Source organism: Micropterus salmoides, unplaced genomic scaffold (genome assembly GCF_014851395.1).
Source record: "Micropterus salmoides isolate LMB-PRFRI ecotype aquatic unplaced genomic scaffold, ASM1485139v1 Ms_hic_scaffold_3, whole genome shotgun sequence".
NCBI lineage: Eukaryota > Metazoa > Chordata > Actinopteri > Centrarchiformes > Centrarchidae > Micropterus > Micropterus salmoides.
The window spans coordinates 5,829,928-5,853,479 of NW_024042261.1; positions in this window are offsets into that span (position 1 = coordinate 5,829,928).

The window sequence follows — 23,552 nt, forward strand, 5'->3', positions numbered from 1 at the left end:
GAGAGGATAAATAGAGATGGGGAGGATTAGTTAGCAGGGCTACGAGGACAGGATCCAAATTAGCACCAGCCTCAATCACCCGGCCCAAAACCCCCCGTCCGTTCACGCGGCTCACTCGTATGCATTCGTTTTCTTGCACTGTCGTTTATGTTCAAGGCTGATTGGCAAGGAAATTCTGATGCCGCTACATGGTCAATTTGGCCGCTAATTCGCGCCTCGACACTCTGAAATCCCAATGACAGAGCCCCCCCATCCCCTTAACCACTGCACCCCTGTATGCCTCTGTCAGATTACAGCCTAGTCCTCATCTGAACTCCTCATTTACATCTAAAGTAATCATTTTATCAGTTGTGCTTACAGAGCACTGCAAGTAATTTCAGGGTGGTGTGCATGCAGTTTAATGTAAACATGCAGATTTGTACGTTTGTGCAGCTCTCCTGTAGAATAATTTAATGATGTTGTAGAGTATGTTGTGTTGCAGTGTGATAGCTATGATAGAGACTTGATGTATAGTTTAAATGCTTTTCAGCAGTTTGCATGAATATTGGCGAAGTTTGCCTGTTGGGGGTCTCTAAATCACCATAATAAGTAGTTTCAGCAGGCAGTGGTCAACAGTAAGTGTGACACTTTGTTTAGCATTTTGATTGAATGCTATTCATGATTTTTGTGTGTTTTCCATCAATCACAAATGAAGCTTGATGCCTTGAGACCTTAGTATGTGTCGAACAAACTAGGTTGTATGTTGTGTAGTCCAACCATGTCCAAAGGCGAAATGTTTGTACCCGTTCCAAATGGCAGGGAGAAAAGCTTGCTATAATGGCCTCCTCCTGGCTGCATCCCACTGCCTCCCTGATCTCTCCAAGAATTCTGCATCTTTCGCTTCTTTGTAGTTCTTTGGACAGTTTCTCCTCTTAAGCATGAATGGTGTCACATTCAGTTGTTCAAATATTAAGTGACAGTGAAGAATGAAAAAAGAGAGCTTGAGACAATCATATGTAGTTGTTGCACTGTCCATTTTGAAAAGTAAAAATAATTGTCAACGGCATCAAAAAGGGAGTTGCAGATGTTGTTAGATGATCCAACAAGCACTTTGTCGGAGACATACTAAGTTCATTATCGGTTGGTCAGTAATTGAAATTGGCTTAATCTATGGACTATGGACAGAAAGCATCCATGTCAGGAGTTTCTATATCTTGCTATCACAATTTCACAACAAAACAAATGAACAGCATCAAGTAAAAAGACTGTGTGAACCCTGTGGTGTACAGTGTAGGCCTGCCTAGGAGGGAGTGTTCCATATGGATTGTTTCTGTACAGGGGTTCAGTGGTTTACAAGGTTTAAAGGGTCAGTTAACCCAAGGTACAAAAAACATATTACCTGCAGTGGCAGATAGCAGGTCAGTCTTAAATCTGATAGTGGCTTTAAATTGAAATAATTTGCAATTTGCAAAAAATGTCCCAGGAAGGTATTTTTGTCTATCCCATCATATTCAAATACGTGTGGTATGCTGAAAACCTGTGGACAGACAGACTAAACACACAAAATGTGTTTTTTTTTCCAATAATAAAGACCAAGTGTAAAGTAAGACTGACCAAATGATCACATTTATGAGTAGGTTCATTTATTCTGATAATTACAGTGACATGTAATCATAGTGACACTATACATATAGGGAGTGAGAAATGTGCAGCAAAAAAAGTTAAGAAAAGTATGAATATGAATATGCCGCAAAATGAAATATATTACTTAAAGGTGGAGTAGACACCATGAAAAATACCATGTCTTGGTCAACTAGTAAGGTGAATGTCCGTGGGCAAGTGATTTAACGTTACCTGAAACACAAATTATGGCTGGAACGTCTGGAATAGTGCTGTGTGGTGGGGTGCAGGCCACTTTGTTTGTTTCCCATGTACATAGCCAGGGCTGAGGACAAACAACAGACTTATTTTCAGTGCACACTAAGAACAGACAGCTAGCCAACTGTGAAGAGATATTTGCTGAATTTGACAAAAAGACATGTATTGGGTTAGAATCACTTACTCCAACTTTAAATATGGAGCCCCAGGCTGCTTCAGCCTCCAGCAGGCAGTAGCTACATCTACAATAAACTATTCCGAATAGGAAAGCCATGCAATAGGTTGGCAGACACAGAACGGCAAGCAGTACACTCCCTTCGTCACTGTTTGACTTGATCAACACCCCGATGTTCATCATCAGGAAACAAAGTGAAACTCATACACATAGACAAATGAACAACAAAAGAACTAGACAACAACAAGAAGAAAATGGAAGCATGACCACACTCTTGTGCTCACTTCTTTGTTGTTTTTGTCTATCTCAGCACGGTCCTGTGCTCCTCGCCGGGAACTGAAAATGGTATTTGGGAGACAAACAACTTCATTCCGCCGTGCATCAGTAATTAGCTGTGGAATTAGCGGGCTTGACGTGCCTCCACAGATCAGCCGGCCCTCCAGGGAGGCCTGCGGGTCCAGGCAAGCCGCATTTCCAATTATTGTGTTGAATTGCTAATTTAGTTATTGTGCCTGCCGTAATTGTGATGGGTATTGGGTGTGCGATTCAATTTGTTTTAAATATTTGTGGGCCGGTGGATTGGTAATGGAGCTGACCTATCTGTAGGCCCAGTCTGAGAGTTAGGAAGAAGGGGGGAAAAAAAGGAAGGGACTAAAAAGATATTGTGGTTCCCCATCACACACATGCACAATGACGCACATTCTCACTCTCCCTCTCTCTCATCATTTTAGTATGATCTGTCTCATCCCTTCTAAGACTGTTGAAGTTAAAAGGCCTGAGTTTTGAAAAAAAAAAAAAGAAGCACTTTGATCATCTTCAGGGTGCGAGGCGCAGAGCCTTAGACAGGGAGAACACTAAGGGCTTTGGTTTGATGAGGAGTGTCGTGGGAGGAGTCGCATTTCTCTTCCGAAATATTAGACCGGGAGAGTTGCTGCTGGTGAAGGTAGCACTGCTCCTGGACTGATTAGGAGATATATTTGGCAGGACGCTGAAAACTCTCCTGTAGTAGAAAGCCCTGACCAAACAGTCTATGGCTGTGGGATCACTCTTTACAGATGATAACAAGTAGTAAAATGTAGAGTGTATTTTGTCCCAGTGTGTAAGCGGGCAACTTTGGTATAATGAATGGAAGCCAATGTGCATACCTGAAAAATCATCAACAGTTAAAAAGTACATATAAAATGCATAGAAACACTTACTTGTGGAACCAACTGCTGCCACAGGAGGAAGCATGGAAAATCATCAGAATGTGTGTCACGCGCAGACTTCATGAACTATGGGTTTGGAAAGCCCCCTGCATCTACAGATTTCCCAGAAACGTGCCCATTTAGTTAGCCTGTCAAGTTTGGTGAAGTCAGAACACAGGGACGTTGCCAGTTTGAGTCCTAGGAAGTGAGTGACTTTGACCCCTTCAGCCACTTGTTTGCTTTATTCACTATCTGTGTCACCACAAGCACTTTGAAAAAGCTGCTGGTTGACAAAAGGAACGTATTAAACATGTGTGATGGGGAGGAAGTTTTCTTCAGAGCAGCATTAACGATGTTCTATAATTTTACATGTGCGTAAGATTGTGCAGAATTCACACTGTGATACCTCCCCACTAATTTCAATGGACGTCACCAATTATTTTTGATGGACAAGCCCACACCTGCCTGCAACAAGCAAGCAGTAGTGTGGCTTACATTAAAATCAGCAGGACTCTGTGCTCTGTATAACAGGCTGTTGATCACATCGTGAGTCAGCTTTTGCAGCATTATTTATTCATTTTTTTCCTTTCACATGCCTTATAGTGTCATTTTCTATTATTAACTGATACTGAGAGAATATTCTGGAGTCCTCACTGTCGAATGAAAGAGGTGTTTGTGTGTAGAAGTGTTTGCTGGGGGTGGATTTGAATTTCACAACAGTTTAGAGAGCTCATTGTGGAAGGTGATTGCTCACCGTGTGTGAATGTGTGTGTTTGTGTGTGTGTGTGTGTGTGTGGTGTCTCTGCTTTCATCTCCATGGTACAGAGCATGTGTTTTTCTGTCCTCCTGTCACCCTGAGGTCAATATGAAAGACTTGGAGCTGAATGGGACCTCTCCAGGTCTTTGAAATCTCTTGTTCGGCCTCTGTGGAAATGTAAGCAAGCACACACATAGACAGACTGTCATGCATGCAAACACTCACTTATACTGCGTGCACAAGTACAAAAGGTGCATGTGGAGAAACTCATTCACACACACACACACACACACAGATGAAGCGAAAACAGCCATTTACACCTGGTGGGTGTTTGATCATCAATTAAGCTCCATCTCTCGCGCAGGCTTTTTAGTCTCCAAGGTGTTCGGCTCAGCCTCCTCAATCAATCCACATTGCCATCTAACAGCCACATCGGCACATCCTCATTTCGAGTATGTGTGCGCAGCCTCTAATTTTTGGTCATTTTCATGTATCTTATTGTAACTGTCGATGAAAAAAAAATGCAATTAAAAGTTATTATTAACATTATTTGTAATAATATCTGATGGCACAAGAATTCTGTTTTTTGTCATTGCTATTTTAAAAACTTTTCTGAAAGAAAAATCTTTTCAAGAGCATGTCATTAGCTACATCTATTGGTTTTAAAATGGATGCCACTGAATTGATGTGCATCAGTCTCACTGTTGTATTATGTGTCCCCAGGTAAAGTTTTATCCAAGTTTTATACAACTTTGTTATTACATAAAACTAAAATATATTACAATTTGTTGATCAGACACAGCAGTAGGTGTTAAGGTGAATGATACAGTACATTGTTTTTGTTACAGCTATACTGGATTTTTGAAGCTTGCATTTCATTAAATTTTTTTAAGGATCCATTCAATTTGTTTTTTACAGACCGAGATAAGACCAGAGTGAGACATTTTACAGTTAAAAAAGAAACTTGTCATTGCTCTCTGGTGGACAAACAATGTAATGAAATATGTTTGACGTGCACCATATATGTCGACTGATAAATATCTGCCTGACCGATCTCTCAGTTTACCTCTGAATTTCTTAATGATGTTTGTGCATACTGAAATATTAATAGCTACTAATGTTGCAGAATGCATTTTCTTTAGTAAACTTCTTTTTAGTTCATTTATTCATTTTTAATGTGTGGGAGATTTGGTCCTCAGGGTGCCATGATTTGAAAATGTTATCCTGCTGTTTGCATCCTTCATAAGACATACATGAAGCTGACAACAATGAGGCCTGTTTTTCCCCCAACTGGTGGAAGAGAATCTGAAAGAAGGGATAGGAAAACTACTAGTCCAAAACATAGAAATGAGTGGGGTGAGACAGGTAGAAAAGAGCAAAAGAGGACAAAGAAGACAAAGAGGACAGCTGTGAGAGTTTGAAATGTTAAAGAGAGAGAGGAAGAGAAAAAGAAAGAGCCGGGCAGCAGAGGCAAATGAAATCAATTTGAGAAGCGTCGAAGTAATTGGTTTCTAAACAGTGTCCTGGATGCCGGCTACCTCTTTCTATTCGGCCTCAGCTGCAGAATAAGTCAACCTCTCACTGGAATGACAACATCAACAGCTTGTTTTTTATTCAGAGTTGTTACAAAGGTGTGTGTGTAGGTGTGTTTGTTGTGCAAAGAAAAACGTATCTAAACTGCCGTAATAAAAGAGGAACCGTATCAACAATTGCAGCATGTTTGCTTGAATAACATTCAGAATCCACCAGTATCCTTTTAGCTCATGCTGTGTAAAACTGGAGCAGAAAGGCCTTTATACTCAGTAATAGGGCAGAAATGAAATCAAACCAATGTGATTGCCCTGTGATTCCTGCCAAAATGCATCTAATCTCACATTAAGATACATTAATCTGCTTTATAATTGACATTTTAAAAATAGCACTTATGAAATTAGCAGAGAAAAGGGGAGAAAAGGCTTGTATGGTCAATTACAACTAACACTTGGGCTTGGCACAGGAGCCATTGGACACAAGCCATAAGTATTTAAATTACACAGAACCAGAGGGCCTGATTACAGCAATGCTGAATTTAGAAGCTGTAATTGTGGTCCAGGCTCACAATGATGTTATTCACAGCCTCTTGTTGGAATGAGGAGGGCTTTCCTGACTCCTGTAAAGGGCTGGGATTTGAATTATGAAATAATGTGTCATTTGTCAGGTGTCATTTTGATTAGAGTGGCATAGGCCATGTATCACTCCCATACTGACATCTATGTTATAAGGAAGCCAATAACAATATTGATTTTTAAAGACTGTTACCAATGTCTGATCTTGTCAAAAAATGTGACTTGCATGAAAATGAAGCTCATTGTGAACAAATGTTAAATTAAACCTTAATCAGAATAATTTAGCACAACGCATAACCCTCCAAACCCCCCTTGAACTTAAATTAGAAAATAGAACGGAAACATTTTCAAAAAATCTTTATAAAATATAAATGCATGGAGAACATGTTTGACAATTACACTCGTTTTGCATTAAACATGAGAATAGCCAATCATTTGGGTTGTACTCAGCAAAAAAGGCATACATTTTACATTTAAATATTAATAAATATTGAATAAATATATATTGAAGCTGAAGCCAATAAATATTGAAGCTGAAGTCACTACACAGAATTATCAGTGTCACTGACTGAAAATATAACTCCTAATATAGCTAGTAATATAGCTCCTTACTAAAGACTGAACATGCTGTTATCAGCTTAGCCGTGATGTACAGTGTGTAACTTCCTGGTTAAAAGCTTATCAAAAAGACCACAAAAGCCACAGAAGCTATCATGATGTGATAACTCTGTTGCAAATATCCTACTGTAGTCAGCTGCTGAGCCATTAACCTTTTCAACAGTGCTTCTATAGGCTTAGTTTTGTACTGAACTGCAGTAACAGTTCTAACCAGCAACATGCTGAACTGAGGACAGTCACAGTGTTAAGGACGGTGATGCGTTCGCTTACTGATGTGTGTGATATTCCTGTGAATGTTGGCACAATTGCTTAGCTTAGAAACATATCAAACTAATCAGTACTGACTACAAATCTGGGTAACCAACCAGCCCAGTACTTCAAGGAAATTACGTTGATATTGGATGATTTCAGAGCATTCTGTTTACGTTCAGAGCCAGTGAAGGATGTGGTGTGTCCTTTATGTAGGATCAGGAAGTCATGGTGGTGGAAGTGTGTGTAGCACATACAACTCTCACTTGCAGGAGACTACAGTTTGTGTCCTGCCACAATGAAGGCGTTAATGTTTACTTTTTAACCATAACCTTTAAAAACTGTAGACATGACCATACTCCAACCAACTGTTTTAGTTGCCTAACCCTAACCATACCTTAACTGTAGTGTATCTGCCATAACTGCAATCTTGCTGTAACCCTAGTCATCCTGAAAGGTTGACATTAAACATTACATATAAAAAACATTTCCATTAAATGTAATCCAGTGTCAATGGCAATATAAATACATTGTAACCAAGACACCTGTCCAGCTTTAGATAAACCTTGTTTCATACCTTACTGCTGCCTGCATTCAAAATCTATGTTTTATGTTTCATTTTTTTATGTAGCTGTAGTCAGGGTGGAACCTCTGAAGCAAACATGCAAACCCACTCCACATTATCCCAGACGTGTCATACCTACGTTCATGGTGTTATATACACAGGAAAAACCAGTCATTTGTTGTCAGAGACAGGCAGCCTGTGGCCAGGAACCAGTTAACACAGAGGCCCCAGCTACAAAGGCAGACCACAAAATGTCACAAATCAAAAACTCAAAGTTTCACAGCCACTGAGGGGAAAAATACCACACCACAGCCACACCACGATATTGCCTTTTGGTCTCGACTTGATACGGGCAAAATGCATATTCATGAAGTAAGCAACTTGTGATCCCAAACAAAGTAAAGCCCTGGCTTAGGGAGATTGGGCCCGCCGTTAATGACTTCTTCGTTTTAAGCCCGCATAAGAAAGCCCCCCGATTTCCCCGCGCTTGTAGTCCATGAGAATATTTAATACCGTTATTAATCATTTTTAATCCGTTTGCTTTTAATTAAGAAACAGCATGTTGCTGTCCTATCAGCCTGTGCCAGCGCACAGATTAATTGTAGCTTAAGATAGCCGGCCGCGATTGGTGTAATGTATTAGCTAACAAGACGCCCAGCTTCTAAAGATACTTGTACACTACCTTGGGAACTTGGCACCACTCCAGGGCTTCTCTCTCCCTCCCTCTCTCACTCGTTCTCTCTCTTCCTCCTCTATCTCTCGTCCCGTGTGTCTTTCCTGTTTGATGCTGCAGTCAGGCGTCTTTGGGAAACCTTCTCTCTCATCTCGGCACGCCGCTGTGTTTGTAGCACCATTACTCTGATGGCAGGCCAGGCTATCCCTGATGAGGGAACATGTCGGAAAGGAGTCTTTCATTCTGTCCCTGGCCAGGGGCGATACACTGTAACCTATAGCCCCCGGTGCCAGGCCAGGGCTTTTTTCCAGACTGGTTCAATTTGGCTCACTTGGCCCTGGGTCTGGATTAGGATGTCAGGGAATTGTGGCTTTGTGGTTACATCCTCATTAGGATGTTGTTGTTTTGTCCTCCTGTTTTTTGGTGAGAGGGAGGTGCTTACCACAAGTATGATTGGAATGGCACTAAGACAAGAAACAAGAGGGAAGGATGCTACCTGAAGGGGGTGGCAATGCGGTGCTGTGATGCCTGAAGAATGTCAGTGATGACACATTCTTTCAGTGCCATCCTGCACACTTTCTCCTGTCCTCAGCGGAAATTCATAAAGAGAAAGTCCCCATCCACACTACTGCGTTTTCATTTTGCAGACCTTTTGCTACGTTTGCACCTCCTGTAAAACGGCGAAAACAAAGATCTAAAATAAAGAGGTTTGAAAAGGAGGGCGTTATACTGCGGACAAGCAAAAACAGAGGACTTTAGAAACGATGACACAGCCGCTCACGTTTGGTCCTCTGATTGGGTCACAATGCTACTGACAGAGCTTTTGATTTGGTATTTTTATTAAAATATTCTGTACCATGCAAATAACACTTAAGCTATAGCCTTCACTTGTGCTCTACTGTGCATGTCGCCATATTTACTTTGCGACTACTCACAGTCTGTTTTCCACTGCCACAGCCACTTTTAACTCCTGTGTTACATTCAGCAACAGTCCCAGCTCGTCATGCAAAATAAAATCTAGGTGCGGTTCTTCGTCTTCATCGACTTTATTCTTTCGCCAAATCTTCTGTTACCACGGAAGACAGAGACCATCTGCTTCATGTTTAAACCCGCAAGCGCATGCCCAGTGTGCGTGAACGGCCACTAGATGTGCATTTTCTAGATGTGTCGTTTTAATGTAGATGGAGATCATATTAGTTTCAAAACTCCGTTTTTAAACAAACAATCGTGTGGATGGGGCCTGAGTCTTATGCGATTTACATGGATTCTAAGTTTAAAATGCTGCTAATCAAATTATTATACCTGGTGAATAGGGGGTTAAAGTCATTGACATTAGGCTCATACACATGATCATAAGCACACATTTAGTCACTGGATCAGATGGTTCTATTTAAGATTCTTGGCTAGGCGAAGAATCATATAAAAGTGCATTTAGATGGAATGAGGAGCTAATTTTCATTTCTACCTGTTTGCCACCTTAATTCTTGCCAACATGGCCCCCAGACCGTTTGTGCATGCTATGTTTATTCGCCACATATGTTTGTTCATTTGCGTGTGGAGAGTGTGGCTGTGTGTGTGTGTGTGTATGTGTGTGTGTGATAGCTAAGACTCTGAATGATTTCAGAACTGACCTGGGACAATTGACACAGGAAGATGGGGGTGCTACATCATCAGTCTTTATGAAAATAAGCATTTGTTTTAGGTCTATTTCATTTCTGTTACATTTTTTACTGGGGTACTTGTGAGTATAGCGATGTTTGTTGAAGGATATAACCGTCTTTTATTTATTTTAAAAATTGTCTATTCAGTTTGGTTGATAGGTAAGATTACTCTTAGTGCCTGTGTTGAAAATTGTTTTGTATTTTATATTTTATATTTGAATGCTTTTATTATCACCAGGTCTTGTGTCTGCTACTGTCATGACACAACATGCATATGAGTTGATAGGTTTGTGCTGTGGCTCAGGAGGAAGAGCGGTTCATCCTAATCAGAAATTCGATGGTTCGATCCCGAGTCCTCCATGTCGAAGTGTCCTAGGGCAAGATACTGAGTGTGTGTGAATGTTATTTCCATTCTGATGAGCAGTTGGCACCTTGAAAAGAGGTATCTGCCATCAGTGTGTGAATGTGGGGGAATGGGACAAAGTGTTAGTGTTTGGAAGATTAGAAAGGTGCTGTGTAAATGCAGTCCATTTTCAATTTATTCACTGTAAAATTAATACACACATTGCATCAACACAATTATCACAGTAACTAAAGTACTTCTTAACACTTCTTAATTTCATGTTATCACCATCATGTAGCCTGCAGCTTCATATTCAGAGAGGATAATGAAACACATTGCTTTACTTCCACTAAATACCCACATATCATGTTACTGTGCCCTGCATTCTAATGGCCTGAAAGGTGTGCAACACCAAATACTCAAAAACGAAATACACAAAATACTCTATATAATCATGCAGGCTACTGGCCTTTTATGCAGTATGTTTCCTCAAGATGCAGTTAGTTATATAATAATATGTAATATAGACTCAGACAGACATGATACTGTAAAGAACGGCTGTATTGCCACTGCTTTGCTTTTCTCCACCTATGAAAAGAAGCGAACACAGTGTTGACGGTACTTACAAGCACAACAAGGAAGATTGTTGGAAAAGTTAGGGGGAAAAAACATGCACTTCTTTCAATGATTATTATATACATTATTGTAACGCAAACCTACAGTGGACATTAAGGAACTGTATAAACCCAGCCTCCCCTCATCAGAGCAACGGCCGTATATGTTGATTATTATATGGCTTAAAAGTTCATATAAGTGGGGCAGTGAGGTGGATGGATGTGTCAAATAAACTAAGACTTTCACTGAGGAGACTTAGGTTTGGGTCCCATGGGAACGAAAATCTAAGTTGACATGTTTTAAGTTAAATGACATTTTGTAGATGACATATTTTGTAGGTGATTTAAGTTACTTTCGTCACTTGGCAAACCACAATCTTTTGCTAAACCTAACCAAGTGGTTTTGTTGCCTGAACCAAACTACCACCGTTTCACAATGTTTACCACATGTGACAGATCACATGACTTACGTAACGTACTTAAGGTCAGGTACGCCTGTCACTGGACTATGTACTTGCCAATACTTTTACACGTTGTTTTGGGGAATGGTCTTATGTCATTTTGAGACACTAGACAATCAACCTATTTTGACATTTAGGAATGAGGATGTGCTGTTTACAGACTGCAACTGAACTTGGTTTTGTTTAGTTAAGATATTTAAGTGTGCGTTTGGCTGCATTTACCTCAGTGTTAATGTCCATATCATCACCACCTCCACCTGCTGCTCTCTCTGTTTGTCTTTGTCTTACATTTCATTTTCTTTTTGTATACCATGAATGGATGCATTGCCTCCTAAAAGATTACTATTTAGAAATATGATAGAGATTATAATATCATTTTGTGAGTAATATTTTGAGTAAAAGGAAGTTTTTCTCAGGTGTACTTGGCCAAAGCCAACATTTTGTGATCAAGTAAGTTTCTTTTTTGAGCCTGTGCCTGTGCGCTCTCCTTCACAAGTAGTGAGCGTCTTGGAAGTCAGCACCAGTCTCAGTCCAGGAGCTGAATGTCTTATGAGATGCTGTCTTAGTGGATGAGACGCTGAATTTACAGACGATTGGGGCCACAAACTCGATGAAAATGCCATTTTTTTAGTAAATGTTACACTTTTTGTAAAACATTCTCTAATTAATTTACAGTATTGTTAATACTTGGGAAACAGTTATTATAAGTATAATAGAAATTAATTCATAAACCATGAACATGGCATAGCACTGAGTATATTAAACAGCTTTTTCTCAGCACCAATTGGATTACCTCTATGCGTCGCTACCAGGAACTCAATGATTTCATATTGCATTTTTATTGTCCTCCAGATTCTCTGTCCTTTTCTCTTGTCTCTACAGTTAAAGAAGTGCTTATCCTTGGGATTGGCACACATTTCTTTGTTCCAGTTGCCACATTTTCATCTCATATAGACTCATGTTGCATCAGTTTGTAGTGCAGAGAGCGAATTTGAATTGGGTCTACTTGTGCCTCTATTTTGACTACATATGCAATCGTGCCTCTAACATTTGCTTTGCGTTCGTGTGAACACACCTCTGTGGTCTAATTGTTCATGTACAGCAGTACCTTCTAGTTTATTTTCACTACTGTTTTCTATACTTGACTCTTTGTACTTAATTTCATCTAAAATAATTCCTTTGCAAGTAAGAATGAATTATTATTTGTTAAAAGCAGAGGAGGAAATTAGAAAGTTTTTATATGAAGTGATCACTATTCAAACACAAATCAGTATACGCATCAGTAAGCAATCGCATTACTGTTCATTACATGGTGAAGTTAAGGCAGCGTATGTCTTCAGAACCTTGGAACCTTACTAAGTTCCCTTTGTTGTGGGTTCGAACTATCTCATTCAGTTAAGTACTAAACAAGGTATGTACTGCACAGTATATCACAGCTGAGCTGACAATTGTGCTTACAGTCACCACTGTTACAGAGGGGAGTTTTAATTCTAAAACCTTCTGATTCAGAGAGTAACACCAATGATCCAGTATATTCAGTTCACCTTAAGAAATCAGCATGAAAGATTTGTTTGTTCATGTATTGAACACCTCTACTTTGATAGTTCATCTGTAAATTTATGGAATAAAAATGGTTTTGGTGAAACTGACTAAGGTAATAAAACCTTAATAAATTAAAAAATGTTGTAAAAGTTGTGCATCAAGACATTGAGTCTTACATCCAGAGAAGACAATCTGCCCTGGTACCCAAACTGGAGGCTTTTTCTACAAGCCCTTGATAAAGGGGATCTCAACCATGTCCTGTTCCTCTGCTGCCAAGGAAGGAATTTCAGCAGGAATTTTGTTCGATGTTTGAATTTATCGATTGCGATCAATTACATTTTGTTGTCAGCTTTTGTTCTGCTCAGCAAAGACACATTTTATTCTTAAAGTGCAGATTTTGGGAAGCTGCTGTTGAGTAGTGCTGCTATTACACAACATTTTGACATTTTGTTTACCTGAGGTACAGCATTTCAATGTACAGCTGTAGAACAAAGGTACAAAACAAAAAACACACAGAGCAAATGAGCAAACAGCGGAAGCAATAAGTGCAAAGTGTTGAATTTAGTGTTTCTGTGCTGCATGGAAGCAGGTTGTGGAATAATCTTTGATGATCTGAACTCCAATTCTGATTAAAATGGAACCCTGCCACAAAAGTCAGAATAGTGCCCTACAGTGTGTGTGTGTGTGTGTGTGTGTGTGTGTGTGTGTGTGTGTGTGTATGTGTGCGTGTGTGTGTGTATGTGTGTGTGTGCGCATGTGGAGCAGAGTGTGATGGTAATTTAGTGTATGAAAGAATAAATAGACGGCTATTTTCAGTACTAATCTCAGCATCTGCCTCAAAGGGACTCTCGCTCTTTCTATCTCTCTATTCTTCACACACACATACAGCCACTACACACTTCTGTCTCGCACACAGACACGCACACACACTCTACTCTCTCCAGTGAAGAGGAGCCCATTGTGTGTGATGAGAGTTAGATTGGATGGCTCCCCAGGGAGCTGCTCTCCATTAGCTAAGGTGATCTAACAGGTAATCAGCAGATAATTAAAAGGCTTCACTTCTCTGATGGGAGGGGCTGAGGGAGTTGGAGTCGTGTGTGTGTGTGTGTGTGTGTGTGTGTGTGTGTGTGTGTATGTGTGTGTGGTGCGCACACACATAACTTTTGCATGTGTACCTGTGTCTATGCAGTCATTTCTGAATGTCATCAGGGCATGAGGCTTGTGGTCGTTTTGTGTTATGGTGGGACATGCATCACTTTTATAGACACTCAGTCCTTCCTGGAAAAGTATCTTTGAATGGATATTGAAAGGCGAAGTCCAGGTCAAATTAGCCAGGATGTCTGCTGTAAACTGATATGGATGAGTGCTACAGTCTGGAACAGTCTGGAGTCTGAGTTAATGTATCTGTGCTTCTCAGTGCCGCAGAAAATGAAATGCTGTGTTCACTTTCTTGCTTTTCAGCTTAGTCAAACTTACCACACATGAGCCATGATACATCTGAGACTGATTGACTGATTTTGGCTTTTCAATTAGCATCACTGGATAAACACTGGCTATCTGAGATCATGGAAGGTGTGGCTTAACAGAGTGAAAGTCACACAGTTGGTGAACACCATCTTTAAATGTAGGTCTCTACCTAGGAGCCAATCTGGAGGACGCAGGAGGTTGAAGATTTTATCCAGTGGTGGCTTAAGTATTCAGATCTTTTATTTAAGTAAAGGTATCAATACCACAAATCAAAATGATAAATGGGAAAGTGCACTCGAGTATCAATATTAACATTAAAGCAACATTATCTAGTAATTCTTCTTAAATCTTAAAACTAAAACTAGTTTCTGTTTAGCTTTGTCGTCTAGCTTGTCACCCAAGTTTCAAGCTGCATAACGCTGCATTATGCTGCTGGTGGAGAGCGGTGTCGGAGCCGCGCCAGCTGGCAACAGGGTTAGGGTTAGTTGTGTTTACAGGTTTATGTGAGCTGGGACTGCTTCTTTCCTCAAGTCATTCACACAGCCAAAAACTTTATCATTGTGAGCCCAATTCCAAGACTCATCTGTCACCAATTCTCATCTGTCTGTTTTATCTTTCCCATCAAAATAGTTATTTTTGGCCGAACCCTCTTTCAAAGTTTTAAAACCACCAGGAAATTACTTTTGATGTTATGTCTTGTTCTTAATAGCACAATCCTTTTTAAAGATACTGTCTTCAGGAGGAAGGAAATGGCCCAGTGATGGACAAAAATTATGTCAGGATACTGTTTATCCTGTCCACCTAACTTCCCTTTCTTTTATCACCATTTACAGCTTTTAGCAGGCACCCTCATCCAGATTTGTTAGGGCTGCACAAATAAACCACAAACAGAGCCCCAAGAACATTGAACTGTTTTGTCTCCTTGTATGTCCTTTCTCTCCTTATCTCCTTGGAAATCAAAAATGATTGTTACAGTTTGGTCACTTTTCAAGTAATAGACCAATCAAGGTCAACAGTCAAAACATGAGTCATGAACATGTTTAATAACCGCAGCTTCTTTTTAACAAAAGCAACAAATGTCTCTCAAGTATCTCAATCACAGTTATTAGCGTGCCCTTTGATATCACCACACACAATATACTAGGCAAAAACAAGCATATCAAAATCAGCAGAACCAAAGGAAAAGCCTGCCAGTGCACACAAAGAAAACCCCAGAGGGAATCACATTTGAGTGAAATGGTACTAAATTACTTAAAATGTTCAAATTTTGATTTAATCCTTGTTGTCGTATAAACATGTACCAAGTATTTCTGCACACACACTCAACCATACAAAGAGTGGGCTCTTCTGGTTGTCCTCACACATTCTGTCCACAATGGCTCCTGACAGAGAGGGCTGCGATTAAGCTGATATTAACAGATAGGTCAATGTCTATTTTCTGCTCCACTTAAGGCTTCACTGCTGTAAAAATTGCCTCCTCTTCCTGAGAGGAAGCACAATGCAAACAGAGAGAGAAAAGGCAGGTGTAGGTGTGTACGTGTTTGTGTGTATGTCATTGTGAAACATCTACATGTGTCAGATACAAGTTGAGGCAAATCAATACTTGCCAACAATGGATTTGATATGAGGTGAGGGTTGTGATGTTAGATGGATGTCTAGACTGTTTCAAAGCACACGCACACATTTAGACACACCCACACATTCGGCTCATCGTACAAAAACAAAAGGAGACACTGGGCAGTCACCCAGTATGAACCATGAGCTTCTGCCATGTGAGTTTTAAAGATGTTTTATCACCGTACTTCTCCCATTTCAGAAAAAGACACCAAAACCATATAACATGGTTGCATAGCAGTGCTAATAAAGTAGGATGAGTAGAATGCATTGCTACAAAAAGACACTTACAATGTATTTTCCTTTTTAAAGTGAAATTATCTTTAATAACTTCGTGGCATATTATATTATGTAATGACAAATGTGCACACAGAAAAAGATGAACATCTAATTAGCTAAAGCAAAACACACAGAAAGAGGGATTATATAAGATGTACTATATATTAATATATAGTCTTAAAAACTCTTCAACTATGATGATATCCCAATGGGCATTTGATTTGCAGGCAGCCATTAAATAACATAGGTCACAGGAATACACTTTTGAGAACACGCACCCACCATCAATAGTCAAAGGAAAAAAGTAATATAGAGTATATCTTTAGACATTTTACCCTGCAATCCTAAAATCCTAAATCTAAATTCAAGTTCTCAAGGGCAGCTTACACCGGCAGCATATGTGTAACTATTGTTCAAAAACATCTATTTATCTCTATGCACAAACACTGGCAATGTCTCGCATTGACACATCATTATACACTAGGATGTACATATACTATTTCTCTTTGTTTGCGTGTGCTTCAATAAAAATTTCACTTATCAGCGCATCACGGCTAGTGTACCAGCTAGTTCTTCTGTCTGTCTCTATGGCTCGTCCTACATGTGAGTCTCAAACAGCTGGTGGCTGGCATGTGTTGCACAAATAAAACTTAATTTGCATCTGCGCTGAGGGACTAAATACTGGTTTCAGCAGGGTTAACTTCACCTGTTACACAGAGTGTAGTGATAGATTTTAGTCTTCGGCTTTCTCTCCCAGTCTCGTGGATTAAGGCTTCTGAGGATGAGGATAAGAAATAAACTTGGATTCTCTTTGAACAAAGCTTGAATTTCAATATAATCTGGTGTTTCATCTACACACCACCAAAAATCTTTTAATATTTGAAATGAAATGATCCCGTCGTCACATTTTTTCGTACTGTTCTGGCTTCACACACCAGACAAAATAAGTTATTTTCTTGTGTTGACTCGTCATTCATAGCTGGATAAATTATCAAGCTTTAGATAGTCATCAGGGCTCCACATTAAGGGTCGTCTTTTTTGTGTAGATTTTTCGTAGGTTAAGTGGAAGAGAAATTGACTTTACCGGACCACAAACACAAGTCATAAACAAATAAAATGCTGCGTCTTCCCCTTATGTGCCAGTCATTACTGAAAGTGAATACATTCGGAATAACGATTTGAAACTAATGCATTTTTTCCCCACTGTGTGTCCAACTCAGCAGAGTAGGTACCGCTCGCAGTTCAAACTACTTCCTTCAGGCTCCGCAGCCTCGCCACGTGAAAGCAGCAGGAAGAGTGATAATGTAAGCTAAGCACCAGCACAGAGAATTGTGACCTGCTCTCACTGAATCAGTTGCATTGACCCAAGAATACATTTTTAGATTAGCTAAGCTACAAATATAGCTGACTGGAGAGGGTGGAGAGCTAGCTAACTAGCCAATGCACATTTTAAAAACCATTTGAAAAAAATGTAATAGCTGAGCAGGTCACCTAGGGGCGTATCTGAACATGCATTGGTATCTCTCTGCATTGCCTATTGTTATATACAATCTAAATGAATATAAACCTTTTTTGTTGAAATGAAAATGTTACATATAGCCATTTAATAGAATGCATAAATTTAATCATTTATATTTTTTTGACACTAGTGCTTTCAACTGTTAGCTCATCTTGATTCTGCATTGGTAAACTGTCATTTTTACCTGCACAAATAAAAGGTAAATTTACTTAAAATCATCAAAATGTTAAAATCAACCCCTGCTCATGATCAAAACATACAGTTAATATGAACACTGGTACAATGAACAAAGTCACAGTTTACAGTGAGTGTTGTTTGTGGAAAGGAATTCTGTATATTTTTTGCAGTTGTATTTATAGAAAAAAATTAAATGTCATGAATGCTTCAACAGTCTGGACATTTTTGGTTTAGGTACCTTGAAAGTGCTTGAATTTTACTCTTAAAAAGCTGGATGAAACCTGCAGGTTGCTGCTCAACATACTGTATTTCAGTTATTTCAAACTGATGACCTTGGTGTTGAATGTACATTCCATACACCGTTGTGCATTTGACCTTAATCACAACCCCCACGACACCAGGCTGTAGTTCTGAGAAGGCAGGGTAGTGTAAGCCTTCGTAAGCAGTACGTGTGTGTTGAACTTGTAAGCATTCGTGCACTCCAGCCAACTAGCCTGCTACCACCGATCCAAATAGACTAGCTGTGATCTGACAGATTGTGTTAAATTATCTCTACCATTACTCACTGCCACTCACCTACGTTAAGATCAACAAAAAGTTACAGGGGACTTCAGATGCAATCTAGGAATGAAACAGCATGGGCTCCTGCTCAGTGGAGAAACAACAAACTGGCGCTTGGAAGGGAGCGCCTACATGCTGAATATGAGCTGAGAAAAGAGAGGTTAAATTGAAGCAGGATTTATCTCTGCGAGCACACTGATTGACATATTTCTCCCATGGGTGAGTGGTCGGGTCATCAGCATTACCACATAGATGTAATGGTTAAGTTTGCAAACATACCTGAAAAGCTGGAACACACAATGTCTTTAACATGTAGAGAAACACTTGTGGAGAGCATTGAGGGCCAGTGGGAGGGTGCAAAGATGGAGCATTTAACCTCGACTATAAAACACACAGAGATGGGCTCATATTGTAGGGGGAAATGTAGGCATTTACCCCTGGGGGGGGGGGCAATGATCCCAGGCTGTGTGTTTGAATTTGGAAGCACGTGTCTCATGCTTCTGGGTGTATGAATGTGTTTACTGATATGCATTTGCTTATGTTTATGCGCACACACACACACGATTTGGCTGTTTTTAAGTGTGTTTGCATGCGCACAGTCGGCAGAGAGGTGGGGGTTAAGCTGGTGCCGAGGCTCCTGTAATGAGTAAGCATTGGGTGGCCGGGCTAAGATAAATGGCGGGGGCCTGCCACTAGTGCAGCAGTCAGCAGGATGCACCAGGGCCGCAGGCTTGTTTGTGCCAAATGGAGCTCGCAAAATATCAAAGGCCAGCCATCCAGAAGACGCAAGCGTCTGACAAATTTTAAATTAGCCAGAAAGAGAGAAGGGGGTGGAGGGGGGAGGTTACACTGTGTGTGTGTGTGCGAGGGGGGCGGCAGAAGGTACATAATGTGGGAAGATGGAAAAAAGCGAAGAAATGGAGGGATGTAAGAAAGTGTGAGAGGATGGATAGATGCAATGGACAAGGAGAAAAAAAGAAACTAAATTATGCAATCTTTTGTCGTCCAGCGATATCCATACTCCCCTCTCTCCCACCCTTCGTTCTTTTCTTGCGCCTTGGTAATCGCCTGCGCCATTATCGTTATTAGCCGGTGAGGCTGTTATTATTCCAACTGCATAGTGAATTGCTCAGTTGGGGTGGGGAGTGCACACAAACATAAACACACATACAAACAGATGAGTGAAACATACTCATTCAAGCTGATTGTGTGTTTGGATGCATGTGGATGTGTATGTGTTGGGTCCGTCTGAGTGACAAGGTGATCACGGTCAGAAATGCTGTGGAAGCACATCAAGAAATATAACGTATTTATAATGCACACTCATCTGACCAATTTAAATCATATTACATTTTGGTAAGTGCCTGATGGTGTTACACTGTGCCTAACTTGTAATGTGTGTTACAGCACAATACAAAACACAATATCTAGGCCTTAATATTAATATTCCTTCTTAATATTCCTGTGATCAAAGAACAATCAAATATGAGAGAAACAAAATGATGGACATGCCAAATATTTACAAACTTGTATATATAAAATATGATTTTTTAATGGGTTCAAGTATTTAATCCATGCTTATATTAAACGTCCCTCCCCTGTCATGAAGGCAGCCATGTTCACCGTGGGGGTAACCCAGGTTCTTATCCAAGCTCTTGTTTTCTCCTGCCTTGATTGCTTCAACCTTTTCCGGACCACTCTGCTCAGTGCACTGGCTCCCTGTTGCATCCACAACCAATTCAAAACTGGTACTGGCCCACAGGACAGTGAAGGGAACTGTTCGTTCTTGGGTGGGTATTGAGACTGCATGCAGCCCGGTGTTAAAAAAAGAAAAGGTTGGTTGTGCTGGTGGGGGATACTTTTTGACGACATCTTAAGCCCTTTTCACACGGGAAGCCATAGTCCACCTGCGTAGTCACCTGGCCCCACGGGGTCGCTCTGCGCTTCTCATGTGAACAGACACGGAGACAAGCGCTCCGCAAGTAAACGGAAGGCGCTAGTAACCATGGCTACGGCTTCTGTGTGCCACTGTATTCCTTCACAGCCTAGCTTAAAGTAAAACTATAGACTAAGTAACATTATCTGATATGTTATTATATTATATAGGCTATTTTATTCATATTCCTAAAGCTGATAAATCTAGCCATAAATGCCCTCCTGTTAATGTCCTGTTAATATATTTCAGGGAAGTCACACTCACAGGGGATCACTCTCTCATCCTTCTTCATTTTCTACTGTATTCCTTCACAGCAAGGCATTCCTAAAGGCAAGGCAAGGCAAGTTTATTTGTATAGCAAATTTCAACAACAAGGCAATTCAAAGTGCTTTACATTAAACATAAAAGCATCATAGGGAAATTGAAAAAATACACAGTAAAATATAATTTTGGTGAAAAAAAAATAGAAAAAAATATAATAATAAAAAATAAATAAATGATAAACAGGAAAAAACAGGACAGTAAAAGTTACAGTGCAGTGTACAATCAGGGTTAAAAGAGTTAAATGGAAAATAAAAACAGACTGAGGGGTTGAGCAATTAATTGAGGTACAATTATTTTGAAAAGAGAATAAACAGAGAAGTACACTTAATCTACTCTCTCTAGCTAGTCTATACTCAGGTCCATAGCAATCTTTGGGTCCACTGAAACTCCAAAAACCCTCGGACACTACAGAGAAACCAGGACATGTCTGTCCGCAGGCCACTTTGATCCAGTTATACTCTGGACCCACCTGCGCATTTACAGGTGGACAGAGGGTCCTGCAAATCACTTGGGCGCGAGATTTAAGACCACTTCCTTCACTCTGTTCAATCTCACTCTCTTTATCTTTTCACTCAATTACCAACTCATTTCTCACCGTGTAAATATTTAATTAAAAGCAATGCTAAACAGGACAGTAAAAGTTAGAGTGCAGTGTAAGTTATCAATCTACTAGTTAAAGACAATGGTAAAAAGAAAAGTCTTCAGTTTTAATTTAAAAGAACTGACCAGCAGTTATCTGGGAGTTTGTTCCAGATATATACTGAACGCTGCTTCTCCTTGTTTAGTTTTGACTCTGGGCACAGAAAGCAGACCTGTCCCAGATGACCTGAGAGATCTGGATGGTTCATAAGGAAGCAGAAGATCAGAAACGTATTTTGGCCCTAAACCATTTAGTGCTTTATAAACTAACAGCAGGATTTTGAAATCAATTCTTTGACATAAATGCATGGATACGTTTTTCCAGGTCTTGCTGAGACATAAGTCCTTTAATCCTTGATATATGCTTCATGATAGTAGGCTGACTTTGTAATTGTCTTAATGTGGCTCCTGAAATTCAGGCACATGAGTCCATGACTACACCAAGATTTCTGACTTGGTCTGTGGTTCTTAACATTACAGATTGAAGCTGAGCACTGACTTTCAATCATTCCTCCCTGGCTCCAAAAATAATAACTTCAGTTTTATCCTTGTTTAATTGAAGAAAATTCTGGCACATCCAACCGTTGACCTGTTCAATACAGTTACTCAGCACTTGTATGGGATCATAGTCCCCTGGTGAAATGGTTATGTAAATCTGTGTGTCATCTGCAATCTGTTAATCTGAGCCAGTGGAAGCATGTAAATGTTAAACAAAAGAGGCCCCAGAATGGAGCCTTGGGGAACTCCAAGCCAGCTCAGATGTGTAATTACCTATAGACACAAAATAGTCTCTGTCCTTTAAGTAGGATTCAAACCAGTTTAGTACTGTGCCAGAAAGTCCAACCCAGTTTTCAAGTCTGTCTAGTAATATGTTTTGGTCAACCGTTTCGAATGCAGTACTGAGATCCAATAATACCAAGACTGAAATTCTGCCACTGTCAGTGTGTAAATGGATACAAGAGCTGTCTCAGATGTTGTATTATGTCCTCCAGGTTTTTGTGGTTAATAGAATCAAATTGTCTCACGCTATATGAATTGTTTGTGGACAAAGGGACAAGACATATCCTGTTACTGACATGGAGGCACTGATTGCTTGTCTAATTGTTTGAAATTTGTCTGTGAAGAAGGTGGATAGAAGTTAAGAGGCGACAGACACAGGGGGGTTAGTTAGCCTGTCGACAGTAGCAAACATGGCATGTGCATTATTAGTGTGCATATTAGTGTTTTTGGTGATGATGTCAGACAAGAAGGACCGCCTTGCATATCTTAGTTCTAAATTATAAATGTGATAAAGTAAAACTACTACTAAGTAACGTTAGTTGATAGGCTGTATTATTATATATATTAGTCATATAGCTGATAAATCTAGTCATGCAAACGCCCTCCTGTTAATGTCCCGATAACTGTTAAGTGAAAAGTTACTGTATATATTTCCTCGCGCCTCCCTTCCTAAACGCTCGCCTGTCATTCTCTCAATAAATCGCTTAACGTGTCAAAAGGCACTTGTACACTGCTCAGACAGCGCCCAACTAACACCAATATTCTAAAGTTGGCAGTAGTTGGTTTCAGTCTTTAGAATTTTCAGAAAACCAACAGTTCCACACTGCCCACACAGCAACCGACCAGACAGACTTTTGTTGCCTACTTCTTCTCATTTAAGTGACAATGTCAAGGCTGCAATCACTTTTTGACAAGTAGAAAACTACTTGTTACTGGTTGTATTGGCCCTTTAAAGGCATTTCAACAGGTTATAAGGACTGGGTGAGCTATAATCAGCCATAACTAATATATAACGCTCATAAATGAAATCGATTCATTTTGAGAACCTTGGCAAGTGCAAAACTGCATAGGCTATATGGGCTGTATTTGCTATTTAAATGTATTTCAACTGATAATAAGGACTGATTGAGCTATAGGCCTACTCTTTCTTTTTGGCAAGTGCAATACTACCAAACTCCATATTTCAACTGGTTATAAAAGGACTGGATTGGGTGGCACAGAGCAAGCAAAAATAATGGGATAATTGCAAGAGAGACACTTTATTTTATACAACCCAGCCGTGAATCATGTTAATTAAAGACTACAGTCTGTTTTCCAGATATAAACAAGGATATTAAACATAGGCCTACCAAACACAAATTTCATCGGCAACAACAGTCTAATTTTATTGCCTATAATAACATTTTCTCAGGCCTGATAAACTGCAAACACTTCAGCTGTGATTAGTGA